This window comes from Balearica regulorum, chromosome 8, assembly GCF_011004875.1.
Source record: "Balearica regulorum gibbericeps isolate bBalReg1 chromosome 8, bBalReg1.pri, whole genome shotgun sequence".
NCBI lineage: Eukaryota > Metazoa > Chordata > Aves > Gruiformes > Gruidae > Balearica > Balearica regulorum.
In genome coordinates, this window is record NC_046191.1 from 32,419,963 (window position 1) to 32,429,181 (window position 9,219).

The 9,219-nt window shown below is 47.2% G+C and overlaps 1 long non-coding RNA gene across 1 annotated transcript; it reads right to left on the reverse strand.

Moving 5' to 3' along the window:
* Positions 1–1,342: 1,342 nt before the first annotated feature.
* Positions 1,343–6,740, reverse strand: LOC142602815 (uncharacterized). Its single transcript, XR_012836649.1, has 3 exons — positions 6,096–6,740; positions 4,945–5,501; positions 1,343–3,455 (listed from the first exon to the last, which is right to left on the reverse strand). It is a non-coding gene; the product is annotated as an uncharacterized LOC142602815 (long non-coding RNA).
* Between the last annotated feature and the right edge of the window lie 2,479 nt (positions 6,741–9,219).

Here is a 9,219-nt window from a genome sequence, read left to right on the forward strand (position 1 = left end):
CAGCTGAGGCCATCTCAAGCCCTGAGCTGAGCACTGTGAAGCCTCTGGTCACCATAAAGCTCCAGGGGCTTCAGAGGGGCCACTAGGCCTGTGGGCAGGTGGACCGTGAGGTCCCAGGTGGAGCTGTCCCAGGGCCACCCCACAGCACCTCAAGTCCTGTTTGCCCTTGGCATCCCTCCTAGGTTTCCTGGTCCAGGCAGCCCAGGAATGTAATCTCCTGCCACCTAAGCTAGTTGCATCTACTACAAGCCCCTCAAGGTGGGAAACCCCAAGCTTGCTGGTGGATTTGGGGGGCCTGTTATCCATGCTGTTGAGGTAAAAGTGGTGGTTTGCTTCCCTGACCTGACACTGACATCACCTGTGGAGGTCAGGAAAATTGCGGACAATTTTTGCACAAACCCAGGCTCAAACAAGCTTTCCATGGGCACAGAAGTCCTACCTCATGTTCTCTCCCTTATCCTGTTTTTACAGTATGCCAGGTTCAAGCAAGTGATTTCTCCTTTAAAGCACCCTGATGGAGGGGAAAAAAGAAAAAGCCCCAAGCTCTGGACCCTGTATTCCAAGTGGAGAAGTCAAGCAGTTGGACCTCACTTTCAGGACCACCTTTGGCAGAGATAGCATTTCAACTTTGTAGCACCAGACCATTGACAGATAGTATTTGTGTTTGCAGAATGGGAGGTTGTTTTCTTCCCCATATAACTAGAAGAGCTGTAGACAGGGCTGCTGATAGCCTTTTTCAGCCATCAACTCATTTCTCCCAGCCTTCCTATGCTCCAGGGCTCCTAAAATTCAGATTGGAGGCACCACAGCTACCTTCAACTCAAGACTCCCTGTTGAGGGTCATGGTGGGAGATGTCAGTTTGCAGAAGTTATGGCAGACTTGGTGGTGCTCTGCACCAAGACACCTTAGTCCTGCAAACATGTGAATAAAAAACATTAAGCCTTTAAGTCTTGGAGTTGAATGAGAAAGCTTTATGGCCACTTCAAAATAGCAGGCAGAGTTTCATCTCTTTAATGTGTGGGATGCATAGTGTCTTATTTCTTGTATGACTCCAATGTTGTCATAGAAGCAAGTAACATATTTTTCTGATAGGATCTACTTTGGTACATCCCAGGCTGGTACATTTCGTGCTTAGTGTCTGTCTCCAGAGGACAAGAACAGTAACCTCAAACCTAAGTGAACTTTTAGGGTATCGTAGCATGCCATGTATTTTAAAAGGACCTGTGGTATCCATCTAGAATCAACAGATTCAAAATGGAGAGAGTGGGTGGTTGTACCAGAAAATTATGCTGCTCAATGTTTTTTGACTGTTAATGCAAAAGTTAAACAATTAATTTATTTGAAAATACCAAGTAGTTTTAGAAACAATTTGTACATTGAGCCTTTAATGTAGATGGGGAGAAAGACTTTTAAATACTACAAACGACCTGGAGTTTTACTTAAATGAAAAAGCCGAACAAGTCCAACTCCATGCTTGGAATTTATTTTTTCATGTAAAGGTTCAAAACCTACATAAAACTGGGTGCAGCCCTGAAATCTGTTCCCCTCGTGGAAAAATCAAAGTGGTGATCTGACTCCACTTAATTTCCAGGCTCTGTAACCAGTTTGCTCATACTTATGGCACTTGGTGATGCCACGAAAACAGAATTCGAAGCCGGGCACTTGAAACCAAGTACCTGAGCTGGAGTTGTGCTTTAGTCAGCATCCATCTAGGGTCTACCCCATCAGGGTAAGCAGAGCACGTTTACCTACAGAGCGAATTTCAGTCTGCAAGCCCTTGGCTCAGTCCTTAATTTCACAGGGAGAACGACCTCCAAGGAGATTACAGCTTTGAACTTCTCACCAAAGAACTCTTCAAGAAGGTCTGCATCCTATTGACTGTCTCACACCCTGTTTCACCATGAGCTTCCATCCATTCATGTTTCCTTTTCTGTTTAGTAATGATGGTTCAGTGTGGAGTCTGTTTCAAAGATAAGCCTACTAAGCAGCTGGATCTGCAAGACACAAGACTGCTAATCAGCTCTGGGAAGGTGTCCCTCGTTACACCCAGCTGGAAGATAGGGTCCCAGTGCTCCAGCTTGGGAACCAAACCCTCCAGCCTTTCCTCAAAGCTTGATGTTTTGATGACTCAAATGAGCATTTTTGCTAGTGGTCTAGCAGGAATTGCGTACCATGCTCTCTATGTATCCTAGCTGAGGGAACATTTTCCGTAACATATGGAACTTCAATCTATGTTTATAACAAGGCATGTCACTTATGAGCACAGAACTGCCTCCCAAGAAAAAACAACCACCCAGGAGATAAAGTACTGCTCAAACCTATCTCAGAACCAAATGTTTTTCTTCCCAGATAAATGAAAGTCTAGAATAAATAGGACTGCTACCCTGAACACGAGGATACATGCAAAATTCATAAACTGAGCTTCCTGGGTCCCTTTCTTCTTTCTCACCCAGGTGCCCTGTGTGAAAGCACCAAAGCAAAGTAAGCAACATCAAGTCGGTCCAACCTCCTCCACCAGGAACATCCCTTCATCCTGCACAGCCTCTCTGGAGGTAGCAGGACACTGCAGGCAAGCAGGCATTTGCTCTGAGCTTTGCCTGACCAAATATTTGCAGCCTAGCATCAGCTCTCTATCCTCTACCCTCAAAAAGACTCTCGCTCCCCTCCCACATTGTTGCCCACGCTCAGCAGTGTCTCTGCAGGCATTTACCAAGCTGTGCAGTCCCTCCATGGGCTCAGCCTGGGAAGAGCCAGCAGCCCCTATTGCTTTCATCCAATCTCTGGCAGGAGTCCCTGCATAGCTCTGGTTTCTGCCGTCCCCCCTCGCACATCTCTGTGCCTCCCTGAGGCGTGCGGAGGCTGTGCTGACAGCTCCCCCAAATCGCCTTTTTCTGGCCGAAGAGGGAAACAGGAGGCGCCAGCCCTTGGAGGGGGGCCAGGGACCTCCCGTCTCCGGCCACAGCCCGGGATCGCCTCTGTCTGCAGCAGCTTTGGGGTGAATCCAAACTCGGGTAAAGCTGCTCTTGCTTTTCTTCCAGGAGAAAGAGGAGCAGATTTTGGCTCGCCGGTACTGTTATTTCAGATGATCTGGCAAACAGGCTTTTGTGCTTCCCTCTGATGTAAAAGATGGCTATCAGGGCTCTCATGGAGTCACAGATGAGATCTAAAGCTTCAGGATATCACTGTGCTCTCTGGCAGCAGCAGCTTTGGGGTGCTGCTTGAGGCAATGCAGCCTGACGAGCCTCCAGGCCCTCGGTAGCAAAGCTGCCTTCTCGCTTGTACCAAGTAGCAGTGGTTGTGTACCAAAAGCAAGAGCTGTGCGCTTCAGTGCAACTGGAGGACAGTTACAGTTCCCATTTTAGAAAACTAAACTTTGTTTCTCCACATAAATCCTCCTCAGGTCCAATCTTCAGGTTCATCTTCAGTGACAATACTTCACCCGTCTCCATCTGACCTAAAAATAGATGGAAAGGGGTAAAGACGGAACCAGGTTTTTCTCAGTGGTGCCTGGTGCCAGGACAAGAGGCAACAGGCACAAACTGAAATATATGAAATTCCACCTAAATGTAAGAAAAACTTGTTTTCTGTGAAGGTGGAGGAACAAGGCAACAGGTTGTCAGGAGAGGTTGTGGAGTCTCCAACCTTGGAGAAATTCAAGTGCTGTCTGCACTCGGTCCTGGGTAACCTGCTCCAGCTGGTCCTGCTTTGAGCAGGAGGGTTGGATTAGACATCTTCAGAGCCACCTGGAGAGATCTCCAACCTCAACTATTCTGTGATCTGGTGATCTTTACTAGTTTCATTACATCAGAAACATTGCTGAAACTTTCTTGAAAGGAGTTGCCAACACCTTTCTGTAGCACGTGGACATGCTTTCACAACCTTTTTGACTGAGGTTTGGGAAGAAGCTTGTCTCTCCAAGGTGGCACCGTAACTGTGCTCCTTTCCCTGACCCTTCAGCAAAGTCCTTCCTAATCAGCAGTCTAGTTTATAGTTTAATTTTCATTATGTTTTTCATAAATTAATGTCCCAATCATTTTTTATTTTCATTCTTTGTGTGTGGCAGAAGGCAGAAATCAGAGAGGACAACAGCCAAACACGGGCTTCAGAGTCACTGAGTTACCCCAGGGTTGCTGTCACATCCATTATTATTCATTACAATAACCTCCTGCAGACTAACAAACACGTGTCCTATCAGTCCTGCAGTCACCACGGGGAAAATAAAAAGCTTTGGGCAGTTCTAGGAAGGGTCTCAATTTTGAGCCAATTTTATATCACAGCCTATTTTTGGTCAGCACTGCTCGTTTGGGTCCTCCTCAGAGCTGCTGTTACGGGAAACATCATTTCTTCCTTATAGATGTCCTTCTCTTCTCCTTGCCTGTGACTCATGTCCTGATTTTTACCTGGTGGGAGTTATATCAGAGTCAGGGTGAAATCCAGACCCAAGCCCCAGTGAATTCAATGGGGCCAAAATTACCTAGATGTCTGTTCAAATAAAAATATGTATTTGGGAAACCTTATTCAAAACTATATTCAATCATGATTCAACATTGAACACTCTTTATTTGCTGCTGGTTAAAAAATTATTATTTTTTTTTTAGAAAATAGTTTTTTACCAAAATAAAGACTTGTGTCATTGTTTCGAAAAAGCTAGCTGACCTTGTGCTAATGAACTGCATTTGAAGGCACACAACATAACCTCACACTAAGCAAAACAATGAGCAGCCTATAAATAAAAAAGAGCTACTGCTAATTGTCACATTTTCAGCTTTAAGCTTAAAGATTTCCATGGGAGTAGGAGGTCACTTCACTGGCTATATTTATCTCTTTAAAATTAACAGAAAGGAAAAAATAGGCCCTTTTGCCCTCGAACTGGAACATAAGGTCAGGATGACAAGTGGCGCTGGCAGGGCTGGGGGAGTCTGGCCACGTCCGAGGCTACTCACACCATCAAAATGCTGGCATGGCCCTGGGCTCTGATACGCTGCATCCAGCGGGCTGGAAAACGATATTCCTCTGGTGTCCTGAGTCATTGCCCTGCTGCAGACAAAGCCTCCATGAGATTTAAAAAAAAAAAAAAAAAAATTTCAAAATAGTGTGCTCAGTCTTTCCTGTCAGTTCCTGACACGTGAATGCTAAAAGCATCAGGAGATGCCATTTGTTTCCAGAAGCCCTGGGGAACGGAGACGTGAAGTCTGGGAGTGACACAGAGGCTCTCCTAGGAAATGGCACTTGTCACACTGCCAGGTATTCCACTCATCCAAGGAACTGCTGCTGGTAAAAGGCTGAGCCATGACTTCAGCCCTTTACCTGCGGCGGGGCCCTTCTCACCTCTCTTTGCAGACTAGTACGATTAGCCATGATGGAGCCGGCTTTGTGCTGAAGGGAAAATAGACCCTCACGCTGTTTTGATGTTCCTGCTCTCCTCTGCTCTGCTTTTGGCCCTGCTCCTCTCTAGCCAGGCTGAGGCTGAACCACTGCTGTAGGGAAACCAGCACGAAGCCTACCGAAAGAAAGGGATGCTGAGCTGAGGTTACCGTGAGCTGGAGGACAAGTTGTGGCTCAGAGGCCACTCCAAGCCTAAAAGGCAATTTCTGTCTCTTTAATTGGTCATGTTTGGACGTTGCAGTGTCCTGAATGCTAGATCAACTGATAATGAAATTATCAGAAAACAGATCCTGTTTCGGTAAACCTGGTTTTGGTGTTATAATCCTTCTCCACCTGTAAACTTTGACTGAACATGACCTCAGTTGCAAAGGCAAAGCAATGAGAGTCACTGGGAAAACAGTGAAGGAAAAGAGATAGCAATGACACGGACTGAGGGGTCTTTGACACCAGTTATAAATGCAAGCGAAAGCAAAACTGGAAAGCAGTGACTTTGACAGTCTCATCCCTGAGAGGGGCCAGGGAGCAGCAGGGACACTGAGCACAAGTCTCCCACCCCTTGCTAGCAAGCTGCACGGTGGGGTTTTCAGAAGCATCCCTGGTTATTCTGTCCCCCTGCCCACGGGAGCCCGCAGGCTTCCTGCTCCTGCCTGTGTCTGTGCTTGAGCGGGCTGGAAAACCCCGCAGTTAGCCAGCGGTCAGGTCTTCTCACCTGCCTGAGCTCAGCAACATCACTGCAAGGGGGAAGTGAGAAGACTGAAGATGCTCCATCCACCTTCTCCTCCAGCTGAGTCCAGCAAGCGCCTCTGCTGATGAACACCTCCTGCAGCCCAGCCACTGGCCATCATCCCTAAGAATAGCTCGGCTTCGTTTCCAGTTTTCATCCAGCAAAAGGGATCATATTATCTAACGAACAAGAAACATCCGCTATACTCTTTGATCATCTCCAGACTAACTCCCATAGCACAATTTTAATTGCTGAAGTTACAGTCATGCAGACATGCAGCTCAGATCTGTCCCAAAGCCTACGAAACTTGCAGATGCTTCTTTTTTTTTTTTCTTTTTTTTTTTTTTCTCATGAAGAAACGCATGCCGTGCTGGGCAGACGTCTGACATAACTGCAGTGCCTCAGGCACCCAGAGCAAGTGGAAAAACCCAAAAAGTACGTACCCACGTCATGCTGAGCTTCACCAGCCTGTAAATAGCAATGATGAGTCTGAAGCTCCCAGGGAAAGAGGGGAAAGAAATACTCCTTCCCCTGAGTACCACCAGGCTAAAACGCAGCAGCCGAAGGTCCTGCCGTGGGGCAAGGTTCCCCCGTGGGGCTGCAGACATGGCTGTTGAGTTTGAGGCTGCTCACTGGTATTTGGAAGGAATTTGTTCTGCCAGCGGAAACTTTTGTGGCTGAAGCAGCTAGAGAGGGAAAACTTCTGCCCTTCTCTATGGAGAGTAAACTTAGAAACATGACTTAGATGCATAATTTAGAAAACCAAGATAAAAATCAACCCAGCTGCTTCCCCCAAAAACTTTTTTATGGTTATTGCTTACCAGGGTAGCCACAGGGACTAAGTGCCATGTTTTGAGCGTAGACTTTTCTGACTAAGCTGTGAAACCCACTGAGTGTAATTTTTGACCATATAATTTGTCTGCCCTGAACAGATTCAAAAACTAGTGAAGCAGGAACAAATAGGATATGCATTGCAAAGCATTTTCGTGTGAATGGACTTCGGCGGCTAGTAATATCCATATTATGGTACAATGAGACCTTTGGCAACTAATTTGTTAAGGTTTTTTTTGATGAGAGGGTATCACCGGATGATAAAGTTGAAAGTCTTGACATACCAGAGGAGCTGTGTTTGCGTATGGACAGTGAAAACTAATTTACCAGTAATTTGGCCTCAGTCTAAACTAAACTGAAATGAATGCTATGGTCTCATCTCACCCTAGACTGGCTTCTAGTTGACAGCTCTGAATAATTCAGGAGAAAGCCTCACTCCTGCCCATTACTGCTGCAGACAGTCCCCAGCACCACTGGCCCCTTCAATATGCACACCCCGGCTCCTTGCTCCTCCGGCAGACACTGCTCACCCAGGGCAGAGGGGAGGGCAGCACTGCTACGGGTAGCAGGAGGACTGTCATGTAAAAATAAGATTTCTGTCTTCTGTATTCATGATGCACTTCCATGGGATAAAGGGAAAAGGTAAAAGCCAGCTCGGCACATATATCCTTCTCCGTCGTGTTAAGGACAAACCCTGTTGGGTAATGCGATGCGTAGCTTTAATAAATTAATTCCTGCAGTTAAAAATCTCTCCTACTGAGCGAGGTTTGGTTAACAAGAACAAGAATAGAAATCTGCATTCAGGCAGATGCAAGCTGATAGTGAGACACTCCTCTGCTCCATCCTGCTCCTGGAGCACATCTTCTGATGGTGAATTTCCTGTAAAGAGAGTTCAAAGAGCCTACTGGGATGTACTGACATAGTTTGGGACTTCAGTCACATTTTGTACCAGGGTCTGACAACAGTCAGGTTCGCCAGCCATTTCCATCGTGCTCTCACACACTGTCCCAGCTTTTGATAAGAAAACAGTGAAACCTTGGCATTGTGCAAACTTCTGTAGACATTGAGAAATCGATCTCCCCAGGGTTCTGGACCCAGTTACTAACCTGTTCTGTTTCTAATGCTAAAAAACATTGTTGTGACTGCACCGGATTAAAATAGGCAAACGACTTGGAGATACAAGGTAAGAGCAGAAGGCTGTGAATCGGATCCTGCACAATCTCGTGTTCGTTTCTGTTCGCACCCTTGAGCAGAACCCATGCCTTGAGTTCCCAAAGCCCGAGCCCCTTCCACGGCTCTTGAAATAACTGTTGTAACATAACATCTAAGCTCTCTACACAGTTATCTGCACGTATCTACACAGTTAGAGCTGCCATAGTCCTTCTGGTGGGGGGTGCAGGGCAGGCAGGTCACCCATTTGCTCCCCTCATCAGGGTACAATTAGGACACCCCAGCCAGGACATGGAAGTCAGCGAAGGATTTCTGCCAAGCTGCTTTCCAGACAGTTGCCCCCCCAGCACATACTGGTGCCTGGGGTTGTTCCTCCTCAGGGGCAGGACTTTGCACTTCTTGTTGAACTTCAAGAGGTTCCTGCTCTCCAACCTGCTGAGGTCCCTCTGGATGGCAGCACACCCATCTGGTCCACCAGCCACTCCTCCCAGCTTTGTGTCATCTGCAAACTTGCTGAGGGTGCTCTCTGCTCCATCATTTAGGTCATTAAGGAAGGCATTAAACAGAATTGGCCCAGTATTGACCTCTGAGGTACACCGCCGGTGACTGGCCTCCAGCTGGACTTTGCGCTGCTGATCACAATCCTTTGACAGCCATGACAAAATCACCCTTGCTGGTCTGCTCAGTAACCCTGACCTGCGAGCTCTCAGTTGGCTCATCACTCATCCCTGGGCAGATCTCCATCCATTCCCTCTGCCCTCTCACACAGAGCAACTCCCCTTCCCCGCCTGCCTTTCCCAAATACCCTCCAGTTGAGTGAGCTATCCTACCACGTCCCTAAGATCCCAACGAGCTCATAGCTCTACAATTCCTGCAGACCTCCTATTCCTCCTGTTGATTACCGTGCTGTAAGCACGTTCCTCCTCAACCGCATCTCTTCATTGCTTTGCTGCCAGCAAGCAGCTGTGAGGGCCAATGTCAAAGTGTCCCATCCATTTCCTCCGAGGGACAACCACCACAACCAGATACTCCACAAGCACATGTGGCAGAGGTCTGGGCAGCACATTGAAGGACTTCAGCCTCGTTGATGGTCCAGGCAGGTTCTGAC